This window comes from Leptonotus elevatus, chromosome 6, assembly GCF_054856555.1.
Source record: "Leptonotus elevatus isolate MCC_2025b chromosome 6, RoL_Lele_1.0, whole genome shotgun sequence".
In the NCBI taxonomy this organism is placed as follows: domain Eukaryota; kingdom Metazoa; phylum Chordata; class Actinopteri; order Syngnathiformes; family Syngnathidae; genus Leptonotus; species Leptonotus elevatus.
In genome coordinates, this window is record NC_141244.1 from 19,371,786 (window position 1) to 19,393,208 (window position 21,423).

Here is a 21,423-nt window from a genome sequence, read left to right on the forward strand (position 1 = left end):
CACAGCGCGCCCTGGGGCCCACACCTTCTTGCTTGGGAGAATGTTGAAGATTTGATTTTCATGCAAGATGGCGCCCTTTCACATTTTGACAGCGTTGCTTGGAAATGGCAGAATGCCGAGAGATGTTGCGGGTCGCGTGAGTGGCCGACCAGGTGCCCCCCCCGATTTGACACCGTGTGACTTTTTTTTTCTTTGGGGCTGGTTAAAAGGGGAAAGGCTGCACCAAATCAAAATCTTTGAGGAACTGGAAAAGTACACAAAAAGTTGAAATCCTGCTGGAATCAGTTGACGAGTATGTCCTGGCTTCTTCGATGATATGATCACCTCATTTGAACATGATTAGCCGAGTTGGCTTTGACAAAATGTCAGCCATGAAAGCATTTTTACTTTAAAACAGATGAGTAATTATATAATTATATTTGAGTCATTTCAAATTTGCAAATTAGTACACATCATATTTCATTATTTTTCTTTATAAACCAATTCACTTTGACATTCAGCTGTACTACATTAGATTTTTAAAATATTTATTTTTAACATTATGTCGACTTTGAACATTTAATTCAGTGATTCTTTGGCTGAGCACTAGAGGGCGCCCACACGAGCACACTTTAAGAATCACGCGTCTATACATTAGATATTAAGTCATGCACGCAAACAAACATCCACTATGTAACGTTTGTGGATCAAGCGGCCATCTTGGCTCCTGATTGTCTGACAAAAGCGGTTTTGTGAGAGAGGAGACCAACAACATCTCTACTCCCTTGACGGTAACAGACAAACGCAAAGCGCTGATGCCTTTTTGGTCCTTTTTTTTTTTTTTTCTGGTCCAGACGGCAGCCGAGCGGCTCCCAGATCAGCTGCTGTTGACTCAGCGTGTTGACATGTGAATTTGGGGGCAAAGTCCTTCTGTGAAATGTTGATTTTTGAGCTGGAGGCAAGCTGTGGGTTCCAATGGAGCCCTTTGAGCACGTCCAGCAATACTTTTAGGAGATGTCACTCACTCTGGTGTTGATTGTGGCTTTACTTCATGTGACAACTGATGATGTCATCTATATTACTGCGCAATCTTAATATTTTTCGTCTATTTTTATTCGATTATATATAGCCTGCTGCCCATGTAATACAATTATCATCATTATTATTACTACTACTACTATAATTTAAAAAGTATATTTATTTACCAACATTTTTAAACGCTTCTGCCCGCCTCAAAAAGGGCATTAGCCCCCCCCCCCCCCCCCCACGTGAGATGAATAAAGTTCGATTTTATTTGATCAAGACAATATTGTGGATTAAAACAAATAAATGAAAGTTGTGCGACATTAGAGTCGAGGCGATGCATTAAAAAGCAATTAAAATGAACTATTGCATTAGCTGAGAATAAACCAAGTGGGCTGTGTTTTGTTCTGTGAGCGCATGGAGTTCTTCATTAAGCGTTATTAGTGCGTGCGCGCTAACGTGTTTATTAGCAGCTGCTTAAATTAACACAAGGAGAATCCGTGTATCGTTCGTTTTATTTTCAATTGGCAATCAAAAATCAAAACAGATGTATTACACGGTCCCTTGCGCAATCATTAAATAATGGCTAAAAGACGAATAATAATAATAATAAAAAAACTGCTGTGAATTTTTCTGTTTAGCTTCGTTAGCGAACAGTTGAACCGTTAGATATTCAAAAGTTTACAAAAGGTCACGAAGTTCACTTTTTGTGTGTGTGTGTGTTTTGTGTTCAACTTTATTAAAGGGCAAGCCCAAATTTTGAGTAACGGCATTTTGGCTAAAAATGCCAGGCGCCACTGAAGTCGACTGGAAAAGCTGAAACATAATTAATAGCAAGACGAAGAGGCAGAGAAGGTTCCCAACGAAACCACAGTAATTGGCAATGATCCCACAGAACAGATGAAGCGATTCCAGAGACTTTATCGTTGTATTCGCTGCTCTGTATACATTAAAATAGAAGCTGCTTGAAGGCGTATGCACGAATTACGGTAGCATCGATGCTAATTTCCATCAGCCTGTCTATATAGCCTTTTGCTTATGTTAGCATTAAGCTAGCAGACTTTGGTTGGATGAACATTTTAAGGGTTTAACGTTTAATTCATTTTCGTTTTATGAGTCACTTTTGTTTTACTGGGGTTATAAATAAAGTTTTTTTTCTCTTTTCCTTAAAGTGATGTGATATGACAGTCTCCCAATACTTGACACAGAGTGGGAATATGTGCTAAGAAATACTACAAAAAAAGTCTATTTAATAATATTATAAGTTGGGGTAAAACAATTTCAAAAACGATATAGTGGAACGTACGCCCCACAACGTCAACCGATTATGAGAAGCAGAAAAAGTTGTTTGTTAATGAAAACTCCAGCAGATTCCCTTTTGCCGACTTCTTGCAAACATGCGGCAGGTGCAGCATTTTGGGTAAATATTGATCCCGTGAACGCGCACCAGCGCCGCCAACAACATGGCGAGCCACCGTCTTCGGGGCCGCCGTCTCCCACAAGGCCACCGCGGGGAGCGTACAACTGTTGCGAGTGGGCGGCACATCTGTTCGCCGAGACAGGCGAAGGCTCCGCGGGTGCCGGCACGGGTGGGGGGTTAGAGACTGGTGGGCGCGCGCCTTGGCTATCCAGCGCATGCTAATAGCCGCTCTGGTGCGGGCGCTCGGCCCTTGACGGGTGCCACTCGCCGTCAGATCCCCGCCGCCACTTTTCTAATAGAGGACGCATTAAGGCGCATGTATGTCGTCCTCTCCTGCTTTCCGTCCATCTGGCGATGCGACGCCTTGCCCCGTATCGCACTTCGCCATTGAAGCGCCATATGGACACCAAGAGCTCGCATAGGCACGGCCGTTTGCTAACAAGAGGATCATTTATGGGCTCAAGAGTGGAGTGTTGTCATCACTAAGCGCGCCAGTGGTGGGCAGTGATGATGTACAAACAGTTTGTCGTTGTCGTACTTAAAGACCCCGTAAAGTGAATTCAGCATTTGTTTCGAAATACATGATACAGAGTTACAGATACAGTTCTGAGAACTATGTATAGGACTCAGATGTAGCGTTAAATTGTTAGCATTTCAGTTCTTCAGATTTTTTGGGGGATGTAGCTAAATCAGGGACGCACTTCAGCATTGTGCATGAGTCACCCTCCTTCGCGCTAATTTTTGCAGTTGCTAGTTAATTACTGAGTCCTAGCCTGTTAGCTCGTAAGCTAGCTGCTAGTGGCTCAAACATGTAGGGCCGTGAAGGCATAAACAAAGATGCTAGACGTAGCAGCATCTGTTTTTTTTAAGGGTGTGGTTTCACACATTCAGCGGACACGCCCACGGCATTTGAGAGCAGAGACATGGGCTAGTTAATTACTAAACCCTAGCTTGTTAGCTTGTAAGCTAGCTGCTAGTGGCTCAAACATGTAGGGGTGTGAAGGCATAAAAAAATTATGCTAGAGATAGCAACATCTGTTTTTTTTTATATACACATTCAGCGGCCATGCTGACGGTATTTGAGAGCAGAGACAGGGGCTTCGTTTTTTAACGATTTGGAAGCCTCGAACTTGGCAAGACTTGCGAGACTCCATCATAACACAGTTCGGCAAATATCAAAGGAGTCTGCAAGTGTCCACGACCGCTAGTGTTCCCGGAACAGATTGTTGTGTTGAGTGTCAAGAAATTTGTAGTGTATTTAGGCATCCACACGTGTGGTTCGAGTGAAAGTCAGTCTTGATACGGAAATCCAATTGAGTGAGCGTTGCGCAGGTGGAGGATGGGAGTCAGGTGACCACGTTGCAGGTTTTCCTGGGAAAAACGTGAAGGTTGAGGTAGGCGGGAGGGCGAGCAGAGAGCTTAGAGGATGAAGGATAGCGACTAATCCTCCACATGTGGCATCTTCTTCTTCGTTTTTTTTTTTGTTTTTGTTTAAAGAAAGCCAACTGGAGCCGTCTTTTGGACTCGGGGCCAGAGGCTCCGGCAAAGCGTCGCCTGCAGCCAAAGCGCATAGTGTGAAATGAAAAGCTCAAGCTGGGATGTGCTTTTGTTTATCGGGAAAGTGCACTCCAAGTCAAGCTTGGCAGCGGCGGACCCCCGTTCCCGAACTCCGTAAGTCACGGGGACGCCGGATGGCGGATGCGGGGCCGGAGCCGCGGCGGCGGTGCCGCGATGAGGCTTTCAGGCTCGAGTGGCCCGGGAAAAGGCGGCGTCGCTCAGCCACTTGGCTCCCGACACCGCGGACCCGCTGTCGTAATCTCCGTAACACAAAGTGGCGAGCGGCGGAGGTCAACGTAAAGGCGGGAGGAAAGTATCTGCGAAAATAAAAACGTCGGAGTGGCGAAGTGCAGCCGTCGGAACTAAGCTGCGAGAATTGAGGACGCAGATTTGCAGTCCAAGTAGCGATGAGGTTTTGAGATGAATCGCGGGAGCAGATCCATGACCGGCAGGCTCTCGGAGCTCAAGGAGCTCAGGGGGAGAAGTTCGCAGTCGGCACAAAAGTTGGGAAGAAGCTCGCAGGCTTTGCATGGGCCGCAGTTTAGGAATTAACGTCAAGGTCGGTAAAGGTCAGGAGAAGATTAGGACTGAGGCGTCCAAGTAACAACAGAAGAACAATGAACAGAACAGGGGCACAGTGGACTAGCTGCGGTCTGTGGCACAGTTCTGAGGTTCAGGGTTCGAATATCGGCACATTTTGTAACTTTTTCAACTTTGAGGACAGGATGCTGCCAATTCTGAGGTTGCAGGTTCAAATCTGGCTTGAGTCCCCTTAAGTGTACTCCGGTTGGAACGCATTGGCCGCACTGCTCGTTACAGAGCACCGTACGAATTCATTTAAGATTCTCTTCCTCCGAGCTTTCTTTCTACTTCCACTTCCTGTTTACTTCCTGCTTTTTGTGGCTTCCTCCTCTTTCAGCGGAGAGCTGCTAAATTTCTCTTCGCCCCCCCCCCCCCAAAATCATTAGTAACAAGCGTGGTTTCTCTTGCTGCTCGCTCCTTCGCCTAAACGCCCGACTCTTCGCATCTTCTTGTTTTTTTTTCCCCCCAGAGGGTAAAAATTAATTCCTCCTCCTCCTCTTCTTCTTTTTCTTCCTCCTCCTCCTCTCTTTTGCTCGACGCCAAGGTGCCGCTCGTTCGCTCGCCTCTGGAAAGGAGGCGAATGAGAACCTCTCCCGAGGGGATCCAGCTTATATAGCATTTCATCCGCATTTCTTAAATCCTCTGATAAAACGTGAATGGCGTTCTGCGGGGAAACTTGCGGAATAAAAAGAGAGATTATTTCCCGGAGATACTAATATTAGTCTTTTGGCACCGCATGGCGGTAGGGAGGGAGGCGGCTATTGACGCCGCCGTTTAATCTAGCTGCGCTCTTTTGTGGCGGCGGGATAAAAGGAGGAGGAGGGGGGGGGGTGAGGCTTGTTGTTTTATTTACATACCTGTGAGAAGCGGCAGGCATTCATGTAGATGACTTATCGGGCCACGGCAGAACCTCCCCTCTCCCCACGGCAATGACGGTGAGGAGGAGGAGGTAAGAAGGAGAAGGAAGGAGAACTTAAGTCGCTCCCGTTGGCACGCGCGCGCCAGCGCAACGCAACTTCCTACACAAGTTTGCTATTGTTGCATGCGCGCTTGGATCTTCGTCACAAGACAACGAACAAATGATATACGTTCCGGACCCAGGTGAAATTTAGCGATACTTAATGAGAGGCCATTTTAACTTTTTATATATATTAATTTCTGAAGTTAGTATGCAAATGTATGAATATTATGATGTATTTGCATGATTCTTATTAATGTTGCATTTAAAAAAAAAAGAAGGCATAAATAGACCCATTCATCACGACTACGTTCTGTTCAGAAATAAAAACCTTTTTATTCCAATATGTGTTATTATCGAAGTATTTATTAGCATTAAGTGGCATTATTCAAACTGCTCAATAACGGCTGAGTGTCGTCTTGCTGTTATGATGTTCATGTTCCCTTTTAATAAGGCGTTTGGGGCCTCCTTCAATGTGAAACGTCGGGCCTGAACTCTGCTTTAATCCACGATTACCAGTGTCCCAATTAAACCTAATCTACGATTACAAAATAAAATATCTTTCTCCTCGCTCAACTGAGATTATTCAAATCCCCGCTGGTGTAATCGCAGTCAAGAGTAATCTGGACCCGCCGTGTTCGCCATTCATCCGCCAGTGTGTAAACAAAACCCGGAGTGGTGGGAAATGCCGCAAAACTTCGCAGCCTATTTCCTATCATTAAAATATTAATGGCAGATTAAGCGCCTTAATGTCGTCAAACACAATAGTTCCTCCGCGCCCTTTCTTTGAGCGGGAACCATGTCGGGAATGGCGGATAGGAGCGTAATCCCCCGTCAGCGCACTTTGTCGCCACCTTCTCGCTAAAATGTGTGACTAATGGGCACAAAGCTGCGGCTTTGGGAGCAACGCCGCAAAGCACGATTGCGCTCAAACGCACCTCCGGGTCGCCATCCCGTGATCCCGCCTTGCCGTAATGGCATTAAGAGAGGAGCACATTGGGATTTAAGAGCGGCTTGAGCTGGATGATAAGGTGAAGCTTCTGGAATGTTGACCACCAGCAAGATGGCAGGGGAATAGCACTTGTGAAATGTATTTGATGTATTTTGTATAAGGCTGTTTGGTCAAATTGAAGACCTCGCCCCCTTTTACATTTATAAATATAGTTTAGTTTGGGCCTTTATTTAGGGAAATAAATATCATTTTTTAAGGACAATATAGGCCTTCACTTCCATTACATGCATAATTTTTGAAGAGATTTATTTACACCCCCATTCTGGAAAAGTACATTTAAGGCCGCTTTGTAAAATTCAATACCTCACTTTCATTAAATGAGTAATTCTCTACAATATAATTTAATATAAATTTTTAAGGCGATTTACTAATTTAAGAGCTCTCCCCCATTAAATGCGCCATTAATGCTGTAATTGTTTTGAGGGAGTGTGTGTTGGGGGGCGTGGAATCAAGTTTTCAGGCCACTTTGAAAAAAATTAATAATTTTCCTCCATTTGCTGTTTTTTTTTTTAAGGACAATAAAGTCACTTTTTTCTTTTTCTTTTAAACTTAAGAACTTTTTAAGGGCACTCAGAAAAAAAGAGACCCTGCTGCATTAAACGTGCGTTTGCTATTTATTTATTTTTAGTATAATTAGGGACTTTATTTTCAAGTGACATTTTTGAGACTTAAGGGTTAAAGGCCATTTGGTGGAATTGAAAAACTAGTGATTATCATTTATCATTTCAAACACCATTTAAAGGCCTTCATTTTGGAACATATAATTTAGGACTAAGACTTTTTTTTTTTAAGACAAATGGTCACATTAAATACCCCTCTGTGTCATTTTTAAAGATATGTAAGGTCTTAATATTGGTAAATCATATTAAAGACTTCCACACTAACATGTAAGAATCCTGCTCCAATAAATGTGTCATTATTGGAGGATGGTCAATGTGTAAAAACAACAACCTGATATTAAAAAACATTTAATAACCTAATAACATATGACACACTCCCTCTATTAAATGCATTATGTTAAGGATTTTTAAGGCTTTAATTGTGGAAATTCCCATTTAAGAATTACAAATTAAAGCCCTCTCCTCCAATAAACAATTGACCACGCGGGAGATTGCAGGTGACAGCGGCCATCTTTATTCATGCGTCGGGATTATAGCTATTACTGGATTACATCCAACAAGGCCTCATTCGTTAGCCCCAATTTGTCATCGTCCGAGCCAGATGTGCTCCTCTTCCTCTATTTCTTCCTTTCTTTCTTGCTTTGCTGAGAAATTGAAAGTTTGATCAGCAAAGCAAAGTAAAGCAAAGCTCTGATGATTGTTTTTGTTTTTTTTCCCAGGCAGGTGAGGTTTTGTGGATCCAAAGCAATTTGCGCTGTTGTTTTTGTTAAATACACTTTGGGAAATGAGGTGAATGAAACCTATAAAATGAAGTTTGCTTCCAGCTGAATTGTTAATTCGCTGCACCCCAACCTAAAAAAAAAAAAAAAAGCCTCCCTCCCCCTTTCTCCCCCTCCCAATAATGACAGTGTTTCGTCGTTGTTTGATCAGCCTTTGCAAATTTGAATGGCAAATTTGTTGTGCAGGTGTTACTCATGGAATAATTGCAGCGCATAATGTGGGGAAGGTGCTCGCTGCTTAATGCGCTTTTTAAGCACCAGAGCAGCTCCAGCCGCTTCCGTTGAGTTTAGTTGAGTTTCGTCGGACGGCCAGATGACACCAGGTAAACACATTTGGGTGAAACCATTACCACTTACAGGGTTCATTTATGTCAACTGATATGGATTAAACATTGCACAAATTAATGGTGGCTACATAAAATATTGACACTTTGGGCCCAATTTGGACATATTCACTTATTTTGTTAGTAGAGGCTTCAATAGTTATGCAAGACATACATTAATTACTTTTCATTGTAATAAAGTGTCAATTCTTCAGTGTTACCACATGAAAAAATATAAGAAAAATACATCTAGCTGACTAACTAACTGTCATCATCATCTAACCATCTCAATCTAATAAATAAATAACAGCCACCAAACAACTTATAAATCATCATTATCTTCTTGTTGGTATAGTGGTAAAATTTACCACCTGATGGGAAGATTCTGTCAACGAAGCAACTAACACACTAACCAACCACCCAGCCAAGAAACTAATCATATCAACTATCCATCATTCAACCAACAGCTCACTGACTGATGAACTGACCGACTAACCAACCAACTTCCACAACTAGCAGTTAACTAGCCAACCAAAGAGCTAACCAGCTATCCAACAAGTAACCATCCGATCAAAAAGCTAAGTACTAACTAAACAACTAGCAAAGGATCTAACAACCACCTAACCACCAGCCAGCAACCCAACTAAACATCCAACCAATCACCCAACAAAAAAACTAGCAAAAAAAACAACAACTAACCAACCAACCAGCCGAGAAACTAACCATATCAACTGTCCATCATTCAACCAACCAACCAGCGGACTGTTTGATGAACAGGCCGACTAACCAAACAACTTCTACATCTCGCAGTTACCTATCCAACCAAAGAGCCAACCAGCATCCAACAACTAACCATCCAACCAAAAAGCTAAGTACTAACTAAACAACTAACAAAGGATATAACAACCACCCACCTAACCGCTAGCCAGCAACCCAACTAAACACCCAACCAATAACCCAACAAAATAACTAGTAACAACTAACCAACGAGCACATTAACCAACCAACTACTAACTAATCATCTACCACTAACTAATGCAAATCAAAGCAATACCTCAAACTTCCTTGTGTGGTGACAATTATTACAAGATATTATTCATTTGGACAAATTTTATTCAGAACATTTTACTTCCCAGATTGTGGCGCTCTGTAATTGGCTGCCATTGTTTTCCTCCGCCCACTTTTAAAACAGCAGTTAATCAGTGTTGCTTCATTTTTATTTTTCTGACATGCACAAGACCCAACTTTCTCTGCGGGCCCGTGAGGATCCACGTATTTGCTCACAGACTGGGTCCGCATGTAAACACACACACACACACACACACACACACACACACACACACACACACACACACACACACACACACACACACACACACACACACACACACACACACACACACACACACACACACACACACACACACACACACACAATAAAGACAATGGCTATTAGCGTGCGCACCTGTGCTCCCGCCTGCGCCGCGCTGCTAATATCTTCTAAATCTCCACATAAGGTGCGCCTTCCACGGGGCTTACAGCACCATTTGCTCTAATAAATTCTTTTGGCAGCACGGTGTGCAAGCTGCTTCTGCGAGAGCCCCGCAGGACCGGGGGGGGGGGGGGGGGCACTGGAATATGAGGATAAATAGTGGGTGGGTAAGGGAGGGGTGTGTGGCGTTCAGTGGGGGATCCACCCGGACCCTCAGCCTCCTCATCAACATTCTTCCAAATGGAAACATTTGACAATTCTTCATCATTTAGCTTGTGGACTACACACAAGGAAAAACCAACACACTCACAAACCGGCCAATTAAATAAATAAATGATAATGCACACATCAACCAATTCATCCGACCTCTAACTAACAAACAAACCAGGACAGACCTTCAACCTGGAAACATTTCATCCATTTTTCATCTTCATTTAGCTCATGGCTGACTCATTCTAAAAAATTTTCATCAGATCAATAGTATCACAAATTTGATAGCATCACCACACCAACAGTACACTATAACAGGATCCTAATATCAATAGTATCATATCAATGCCAACTTTATCACAATACCAACTTCACCACGATACCAATATGAGCCTGTCAAAAGTATTGAAATATCAATAGTATCAACTAATATGGTAAAGATGTGAATTTTGACAATTATTTGAGTATTTTTGATTGAATTTATTTAGTTTTTCATATTGTCACCCTCTTAACTTATTTGCTCCCAAAAACGTATATATATAAAAAAAACTTATTTTTTTTATATTGCCATAGTCCCAATAACATATTTATACTTTTTTCTTTCTTTATACCTGAAGAGGTCGCTTAAAGCAATGGTAGTTATTACAAAAAAGGCCAGCGGGTGGCAGCAGAGTATACGAGACCAACCAGGGCCATGTTGCAACAAGCTCTTTTCAACAGGTGTGTGAAAAATGATGAAACGTAGCTATATTCTAATGCTAACTGCTGCAAAACAGAAACAGATACAAATATACTTTTTTTTCCTGATGAAAGAAGAGACTCGAATCTATCTTTTGGTAGGTTCCATGTTTTATAGCAATATAACACAATATTATGTTATACATCCAGTAAAACAGCCGGGAGCGAAGGGGGTTGCTTCAGTGAAAATGGTTGGGATGAATGAGTTAAAATAATTGCCCAAGTCATTCCGGGGGAGGGGGGGGGGGGGGGATGTATATAAAAAACAAAAAATCCTAAATCATCTCATCATGATGAAAACTTATTTTTTGGTGTTTTCCGAAGAATCTGAAAAAATGACTTGACTGCGAATACGTGTGGAGGGGGGGGGGGGGGGGGGGGGGACGGGGGGCTCTAGCTCCAAACTCCATCACGAAGATGATCCGCCGATGAGAGGCTCATTAAGAGAGTCAGGAAGGAGAGCTGAGAAGAAGGAAGGCAGAGAAGGAGAAGGAGGTACCGAGGGGGAGTGTAGAAGGGGTACTGAAGGGGGGCTTAAGTGTTGACTAATAGAGGCGCTCCGAGGTATTTATTTCTTATTGTTTCTCTGGAAAGTCATTATAGCGCACCAGAGCGCCGCCTTCTTTCGATTCCCGGTAAAGCGCACAAGCATGAGCACAAGGGGGGCAACAGTGTGTGTGTGTTGCTTTGCAACGAGCTGACACTTGTTAGATTACACAAATCATCATAGCATATCAGCGCCAACCGCACCGAGTGTATCACGATACCAACAGTATCACGATACCAACTGAATTACAATATCAACAGGATCATTACGTTTTGTGGCATCTTTTTCCTCAGCCTCAGTGAAAGAGGATTCTGATTGCAACATTTAAGCATCTTTATACAAAAGGGAATAAAAGCAAATCAACCTCCCAACAATTGGCGGCCATCTTGTCTAAGTGGTCGTCAATGGCAGCAGCTGGCGATCGCTTTTGGGGGGGTTAAACGGTTTAATAGTAATTATGGTCGAGCAACGCGGCGGCATGACGAGTAAACTTTTTACGGGGCGCTCAAATTGTCTTCACAATCGTTTAATTGTGCGGCGGTGCGCCCACGCAGCGGGGCAAAGACGACATGAATACGATTAAGAGACACCTGCGCACCTCTGCGCTCACGTTTCAATGCGCCGCTTTGTTCAATTTCCCTCCACCAGTGCGCTAAAAGCTAGCTAGCGGCACAAAGTGGCCCACTCACAAAGAATAAATAAGTTGACATTCCAAAAAGTTTTCTTCAGTCTTAATCAACAAGCGGCACACTTGATTGTGGAGCCGCCATTAAGCGCTATGACCTTTCACTACAGCGAAAGATCAAAAAGGTATGCTGGAGGAGGAGGAGGAGGAGGAGGAGGAAGAGGAGGGTAGACACTCAACATTAGCAAAGCATGATGGGAGCCAGACGGCTGACTCCCTTTTATGGAGATGAGCACAAGTTGCTCAACACAGGTGACACCAGACTAAAACTGAGACAATACATGAGATTTTTGTTTGTCAAACAAGTGGATTCTGTGTACCGGTTTAAGTGGGAGCTTGTAGTTTTTAGCCTGACTTCATTAAGTACCCCCCCCCCCCCCCACCACCCTACAGAGTGTGACGAAAAGCTGTGAGCCATTTTCAAATAAAAGCGTTAAGTTGTAGTAGCACAGAGAATACATATCCATCCTCAAGAGGATAGCAGTGCTAGCAACTCTAAGCTAGCATTACCATTGGAAACAAGCCAACGTTAGCTAGCCATATCGCCACATGATCGATAGTAGCATGCCTTGTAATTGAGTGTTAATAGTACAATTTACAATCAAACAAAAATCAACACAACAATGCTCCTAATTTTGTATTAAAGAACACCTCGTCCGCTATGCCCTTTTTTTTTTTATACTTTGAATTGTTAACATTCCCTTTATACTACAGCGTATTAGGGCCACCTATAAATGTATTTTTTTTTAATAAAGAAAATGGGGGCAGTATTCCGAGAAAAAAACTCGCAAATTTGCCACTTTATAAAGTGTGAGGAAAAAAATCGTAAATTTGTGACTTTATAAAGTGGCAAATTTTCGAGAGAAAAACTCAGAAACTTACAAGAATTACACGTAGCGCACTATCCGGATGTTTGTGACAATACTTTTCGGTCGGGTTTTCAAATGGAGATAGTAATTGCTTTAGCAGAGATTAACCATATGATGTCAAGCATTGGGTACTGCCAGTGACAAAGACCCCTGGCTTTGTGAAGGTCCACATCCTGAGGATCAAGCATTTGAGGTAATTTGTTAAAACAAACATTTACTTAAACATTTATGTTTCCAGAATTATTATTTACATTCATACATTTTGGTATTTTTTTTGTACAAGTAGCAAAGTTGATGTGTCGAATCTGCTGCTGTCCGTCATTCACTTGCATTTACCTAAAGTATGCTAGCTTCTAATTGGTTAGTGTTAGTCAGCTGATAGGGGATCAGGAAGTGTTGTCGCTCTTAGCTGCCGCGTATGACAAGTATAGTTTAAATTAAGAATAAATGCTAATAATCTCCATCCTGCCTTTTCATTTTATAAACAGTGTCCCAAAAAATAAAAAATAAATAAAAAAACAGTGTCCCATTAACCACCAACGAATCCTCACATTAGACTATAGCTCGGCATATTTGACGTAAATTTCTGAAAAAAAGAAAAGTTCTCGCAAATTTGCTACTTCATTAAGTGGCAAATTTGCAAGTTTTTTTCTTGCAAATTTGCCACTTTAAAAAGTTGCAAAGTGGCAAATTTGGCAAAAAGTTTTTTCTCAGAATATTACCCCACCCCTGAAAAAAAGATATATACGTGGCTCTAATACGCCGTTTTACCTTTACTCTAAGTGTAACATCATTTTTAGACAGCTGCTAAAGCTTTTTATTTATTTATTTTTGATGATAGAACAATCACAATAGTTACCTCATTAACAACTCTACCATGAGGCTATTCAAGGCTGAATTTACAGACAAAATTCAGAAAAATGTAATTAAATAAAAGACTAAATGTGAGAAGTACATTTTTAAACAGATTCAAATGTAGTATTCAACAAATCGGTATTCTATTTTCGCATAGAATTTGAGGATACACCGGCACACCTCAAAATTATTATTTAAATTACCACAAAATATCAATGTTAATCATTTAATTCATCTCTAGACAAATCAGTCCTGCCTTGAAGTGACATGACCACTGATCATGTGATCAAATACATCAATGACATTCATCCATCTGATACAATTAAAACTATGGCACACTTCCTGTTAGCTTACATATGGTCTTATTCGTGCGTGTGTGTGTGAGGTCCATATTTGTGTGTGTGTGAGGTCCATATTTGTGTGTGTGTGTGTGTGTGTGTGTGTGCGTGTACAGTGTGTTGGCAAGTACACACACAAACACACACTTGAGCAAAGCCAACCACGCTCTCTGATGGCTTGGGGCCCACCGCCGTCTCCCATGGGGGTCATCGAGCGGCGCCAGGATTCCTCCACGTGTGTGTGCATATGTGTGTGTTGAACAAAAGAGATGCTCTTGCCAGTAGTTGCGTCAAAGGCAGCAACAGCAGTAGCCCAAATCCACCTGGAACCGACGTCGGACAGTCAGTTGGTCGGCGAGACGAACCCTTGGGAGCCTGCAAAGTGGATGAAGGGAGGGAAGTTTGAAAAGGGGACACGCATCATGGAAAAGTGGCTTTTTATGGCTTCGATACAAAAGCTCACTATTTGAGAGCTACGCAGCCCCAAAAATTACATGAGAATTTTATAAACATTAATCGGTATAATGTGAACATTAGTTGCCAAGGAAATGTAAATGTGCATAATAAAAAAAAGTAATACTATTTTGCACATGAAATGCTAATTTGCAGCCACTATAGATAGATAGATAGATAGAGAGAGAGAGAGAGAGAGAGAGAAAGAGAGAGAGAGAGAGAAAAAATAGGTAAAACATGCACACAAAATACAAATTTAAACACAAATTTGTATTTTTAACCTTGGTACATATTGAGTGTCAGCCAACTTTAATGATGATGGTTTTAGAGTGCATCATTTGATTATGCCAACTTTAGGGAAGGAGCTGGAAGAGGTAGTGACCCGGGTGAGGAGGGTCTGGCGGAATTTTGCCTGCCCGTCTTGTTTTTTGCCAGTTATTCTAGTTATATCTAGACGATAAATATATATATAGTCTAGTTATTTTGTCGACATTTGCTGGCAAAAGTTGTCAACGCTGAGACGCCCTAGCACCGTCACGGTTGTCATGGCAACAAAAGTGATTCGCATGGAACAGACAGCCCTCCCCAAAACGGAGTGATTTCAAGCAATGTTGCTATAAAGTGTATTTCTTCATCTTTGGTACATTTTGAATGTCAGAAAACGAAGACACCTGGGATTTAAACTGTAAAAAAAAGATAACATTCCCCAAAATAAACATTAGTAAACACTTGCACACAAGACGGCCGTTTAGATTCCCGTGAATACCTGATTCTCTCCCCCCCTTCCACCCTTTTTGTCCCCCCCTCCCTCCCTCATCTCCCTTTAAAAATCAGCAAATCCATTTTGCTCAACAGCTGCACCTCTGTAGTGCGCAGATAACAAGGCGGGCCAGGCCCGACGCGGCAGCAGATAGGCTCAAATCTGGCCCCCTTTTTTCGCTGAAATGCTAATGACGACGGGAAAGGAAACACTTGGCGGGCCAAAACAAAAAAAGATGGACGGGAAAAAGAGAGACAGAGAGAGGGGGGGGGGGTCTCTTGTAGATCTGTCACTTTCTCTGTTGACAGATATGTGCTTGTAAGTGCGCTCAACACTTGTTCCTGGTGTCTTATCTGGCGCCGCGCAGAATGCTGACCTACATTGCATCAAGCACAATGACGCCGCGCACAAACATGCTCTTCTTCTTCCTCTACCTCTTCTTCTCCTCTCTTGATTGCCCCCCCCCCCCACACACACTCCACAGCCGCCTCCCGCCATCACCTTAAAAAAAACAGATGGATTGAGAAGGAAATGCCGGCAATTCCCGCCAACAGAAGGTATTCTTCCTCAAATAAAAGCTCCAGGCTTAAATTAAAAAAAAACATTTCCCTTCCTGATGTTTTATTGCGGTGGCAGGCGGGTGAGTAAATATGGGGAATGTGGCCTAGCTAAGTGGTGGAAAAATGTAGCGGTAAATTGACATGATTGAAAAAAAGTGGCCTTTTTCAGCTGAGATGAGGCTAGTGTGTACGGGATCCCAGGACGGAGGGAGGCTGGTAGCATTTTCACACTTTTTTTTCGCTTTGGGGCGTAACAACAAATTATTTGAATTGAAACAATCAGTTTTGATTTAAAAGATGCGAGTGTACTGAATCAAATCGTTCATTCACATGTACGTAAAAATGACAAGAACCTCGTTGAATCGTACCCTCTCAAACGGAGCCGTATCAGACTGAATCGAATCCCACTGAATTGAACCCAATCCCTCCACTTCAAAATCGAACCGTATCACACTCCGTGTATCGAGATACTGTACGTATTAAATAATATTTGATTGGTGAAACCGATAGATCATTATTTACGTCATTGTTCATGAGTTAAGTGATCGTTTTTTTTGTCCCTAATAAATTGGTTTTCACCCAAGTCCGAGTCATTTCATTATGAGTATGTCGATACCGAGTACAGTAACAAACAAACAAAAGAGTGCATCCAAATTGTCTCTCTTCTTTTTTTTTTTTTTTTAAATAAACGTAATCATGATACGTTTTATGTAATGCTGCGGAGATTCAAACAAAGTAAACAAACCAAAACAAATTATAGCATATCAGTGGTGCAAATTAACCATGAAAACAAATTACATTTAAATATTCTGTCTAAGGTCTGAAATAAATATATCGGTAATTCCACTTAGTGCAGTCACAAGATAAAGACCCTAAATGGTCAATGAATCAATTTCACACAACATTTTAGAAGGATAACTAGAGCACTCTAAAAGGTACCTTCTCATTCATCACACATTAAAAATCCCTTTTCAGGGTGCTGCAAAAATGATCATTCCATGTCAAATTTGGATTTTAATTCATCTTGGTGAGATGGCACAACACTTAAGCTCAAATTGTAGGTCAATCGGACCAAGGGTTTAAGAGCTACGGCCCTTTGAATTTTGAATTTTTTTTTGGCAAAAAGGGGCGTGGCCACCTTCCTTTGAACACTTCGATCTCAGGACCTACTGGGTCATTGGTGCATATTCTAGACCTTTTGAACCGTAATTTGACCTTGAAATTGACCTTGCGGATCATGTGACCGTGTCAAAAATTTTCATATTAAAGTTTCTGATTTTTTTTTGTTTAGTTTTAATGGCAGTAAGTATCCAGACCCTCGTGATCTACAGTACCACTGAATATAATTCATTATCTAATACTTTGACTGAAGTCAACAGTAGCCACAGCACTCGTATGTAAAGGACAAGCCTCGTCCGGGGACCTCGGGGAGGGAGGACTGCCTGTAAAATTAAATTCATTTGACCTGTAGAGTTTCTAGTTCATGCTGAGATTTTGAAAATAAAATGTTTTTTACGCATTTAAATGAGCCAGAATCCACCAAAGTAAACAAGTGCAAAAGCGAATGTGACACTTTGCTTTTTATAAATTTATTGCTCACCAGATGGAAACAAGCAGGTTATTATCCGTAAGCGACCATTATTTCCCATCACATGACGCGCCAACCCGCGATAATTACAGGCTCGCTCCTCCACATGCTAATTGCGGGTCGACTTAATTGTGTTTTGATATACGGGAGAACGTATAGCTGCTGCCGCCGAGATTGTTTTTGTCAGTCGGATGCTTCGCCATGGACGCCCTTTGGGACGTGACCCCACTTGGCGCTGACTGGCAGCTGTCTGTGTTTCCAGGCAACTTCGTCGACTCACTCCGCTCTTCTAATAACAGTGAAGAAGACACTTGTAGAAAACCGAATGCATGCTTTGATTATCTTTGTTTGTTTAAGATAACAATTAACCAAGACATACACGGAACCACTGACCTGAGATTTGTTAGAAGAAATTTCTCACATATACAAAAAATGCAGTACCAGAGTTATAGTAGTTTAGGATTTTTCATTATACTTTTATTTTGTTGTGACTTTTGTTTCTTAAATTCTGTTCGTTTTGATTGAGGGACTTTTTTGCCTTTGTGGGACTCCAAATGGGGTTGAAGAGCTGGTGCTGGTATAAATTTCGTCAACTCATAATTTAACATTAAACCAACGGGCTATAGCGGTCCAACAATAATGTCAATCTGATCGCTAACTAATGCTGGCTAACTTACTAGCTTGTAGCATGCAGCCATAGCCACTTGTTGACATACTGCAATTGTGTGTCAAGTCAAAAGGTGAGAACATTTGATGTGAAATAACTTTAGATCCGGAATGTTCAACATCTGCTGGCAAAAAAATATATACAGGGGGAACATGATTGTCCTGATCAAAACTAAAGACTCAAATGTTGACAGTTTTTGTTGGCTAAAACTAGACAAATTAAATTATGTTTTCTTGGACTAAAATGCTCAAATTACAGTTGACTAGGGGTGTTAAAAAAATCGTTTCGGCGTACCGTGCAAAATTCTCAAATCGATTTTTGATGGAAATATTCAACAAAACATCTCACTTGAGGTTAGCTTTTAAACCAAGAGTGCCATCTAGAGGAGTAAAAAAAAATATCACAGGTGCTTCATAAAGCTTCATTTGTCTGTCTGTCTGGTTAGCTGTTTAGCTAGCTGGCCCATTGAAACCAAGAGTGCCATCTAGAGGAGTCAAACAATATCACAAGTGTTTCATGAAGCTTCATTTGTCTATCACTACTTTTTCCACTATTTCCAAATTTTGAATCCCCCAAAAAAATCGCAATAATTGACTTATAGATATCATGATTAATTGGTATCTAATCGAATCATGACCTATGAATCGTGATACGGATCGAATCGGCAGGTACGAGGCAATTCAGACCCCTACAGTTGACGGAAAATGGACTAAATAAAAACGGGATGAGGTTGACTAACAATAATCAAAACTACTAAGCGTGATTGAAATTGGACTAAAACTGAGACTCAATTTCAAAATGGCCGATAAAATGAACACGAGCTGGCGCGGCCATCTTTGTTGCGATATTGAAAGCAGTATGCAGCTTAAAAAGTTTGGGAAAAGTATCAGGAACTGTGCGGTCGAAGATGCTGAAGAGGTAAAGCGTGGTTTGAAAAGTTTGAGAAGATCTCGACGCTTGCACAGATGACTCGCAGTGTATATAACGAGGAATGGCTTCCGCACAAAGAGCCTTAATGCTGCACGGGAGGGTCCGGAGAAAGCGGGCGAACGAGACGGCGTAAACAATTTGTCTGCGCCATAGGCTTGGCGGCGCCTCATTAATCGCTGATTGGCATCGACGAGGAGTTAAACGCAATGGCGGAGGAGCAAAAAAAGAAAAAAAGAAAATGTCCTCCCAGCACAGGTGCTCGCTTGACGAATAACTGCTTTAATTAGCCTTATTCAATCATTCTCCTTCTTTGCACCAGCAGCGCTCTGGTATGATATTATCCTCTTGTTGTCGCCAGCGCTTCACAAACGCCCATCAGAGGTAGTTAGGAGGCGTTCTACCTGCTCGTTACTCTCCTGTCGTTTCACCTCGCAGGTTCGTCAAAGGGAAGAAAAGACGCCACTTGAATGGCTGCCGTCTTGGTCGACACACTCGAGGTGGAGGAGGTGCGCCGCCGCCTTTCAAGGGGAACATCTGCGAGGTGATAGGAGGGGAAAGTGGGCGTCTTTGCACCTGCTTTGAGGCTTCACAATGTCTTATTATTAAGGCCCGAGATGGAAGACAGAGGAAGTCGGCAGATTTTCAAGTGCATATTTTAGAGTCATTTGAAGGGGTTAGGGGTCTCCCTAATTTGTTGGAATTTAGATGTTTCTGGGGTTGGTGAACCGGTGGGTAGTAGGTGATGTCTGGTCGGGGCTGGATTTCACTTTCCTTTCTTTTCTTTGATCCTTCCTCTGGTCTCCTGACAACCTCACGACTCGAGCTGGATTCTAAAGTATTCGATTTAGGTGAACGGTATGGGATTTTTAAAAGGTTTAAAGGTGAATTTATGAGTACACACACACACACACACACACGTAAAAAAAAGAAAAAAAGAGAGAGCAATGATGATGACATGTCGAATCGTAAGATTACCAAATGAACAATACTGAGCTCTCTCAGGAAAAACTGAAGGGGTTAGGGTCCTCTAAAGACATACACACACATTTTGTCCATATTATTATCTGCAGACAAATTGCGATGGACTTGGAGAAAGTTCATGATCTGCTTGTTTGTTTTTCAGCCAACTCAACTTCCTTTGGGGGTTGGGGGGAAGGGGGGGGGGGTCCGTTTTCAGATTCGCTGTCATCTGATTTAGATTTTGAACTTGCATAATCACATCGTTGATTGGAATTATAATTTTAAAAAATGCAATTTAGTCATGTGGGGGGATATAATTTGTAGCAGGCAAGGATGGAACAGCTGCCCAAAGAATTTGATTATGCCCACATAAGTATTGGGACACGGCTTTTAATGACTGACTCACTCATTTGGAAGTTGGATGAGAGACTTCGTCCATCCGTCCATCCATGCATGCCACTTATTCTCATATAGACAAACAACTATTCACATTCACAGTCTTATTCAGATAACTTTTTTAAATTAAATTATTTGAAACATTTAACCATTTAACAATTTGATGTCCAAACATTTTCCACTGAGGGCCACATACAAAAAAAAATGGACAAGAGAGAGAAGCCGACTTCACCATTATGAAGCATGCTAAAAATAAAAATAAATCAGTATGCTGTGGTCTACAGCCTGTAGCTCAACATATGCTAAGCAGTTTAACAGATATTAGAGATAGAGATTTGTTTCTAAATACATCATACTGTATATGTTTGAAAATATTTATACACAAGTGCATAAATAATTTAGTACCCGAGCCACTCAGTCAATTTGTTGACAGACGAAACGGCAAAACCAGAAGTTCCACAAACCAAAACTTCCAAAATCCCTTTTTTGCAGGACAACTTTGGGACAGTCATCCGTCTCTTATAAGAGTTGTAAACTCTGGAACACGCCGCCATCAGAAATAAAATCCATCTCGGAGTTTTGATATGTTCACTTCCAAAACTAAAACTTGGTCTTATGTCATATGCTGTAAATGTAATATTGAACTATTGATTTTGAAATGTGTGTGCGTGTGTTCAAGGCCTTTTTAATTGATGTACATTTCACATTTGACATTGTAGTTGTATTGGAGTTGAAAATGAGCTCGAGCTATAACCTCGATATGCATCAACATCAGCTGCAAGTTTGTAACTTTGTTTGACTGCATTGTCAGCTGTCAAATAAAGATTTGAATTTGAAAGATAATTGCTGAAAGCACCTGCAAAAACTGATAACTATTTTGAGTATGCAATTGTGGAGATGTAGTTTTCTCGATTTTTTTTCAGTGTGGCCAAAACAGACTATTCACGTATCGCTTCAGTAAGGTGTCCCAATACTTTTGCCCAAATACTGTATTTTTCAACAGTCGATACCTCTCTTGGCTTAAAGCGGAAATCAAGCTTGTCGTTTCCCCCGGGGGGATCTCGCGGCACAACAACGCTGCAGGATTTGAGTGGATTGACACAAAACAAACGAGGTGATTTC

At 41.8% G+C, this 21,423-nt stretch overlaps 1 long non-coding RNA gene across 1 annotated transcript in view; it reads right to left on the reverse strand.

The window, feature by feature from the left end:
* Window positions 1-21,423, reverse strand: part of LOC147172543 (uncharacterized) — a 100,337-nt gene that overhangs the window by 8,702 nt on the left and 70,212 nt on the right. The window contains exon 5 of the long non-coding RNA XR_015095406.1: window positions 14,267-14,362. This is a non-coding gene — a long non-coding RNA (uncharacterized LOC147172543). The remainder of the gene's footprint in view (window positions 1-14,266; window positions 14,363-21,423) is intronic.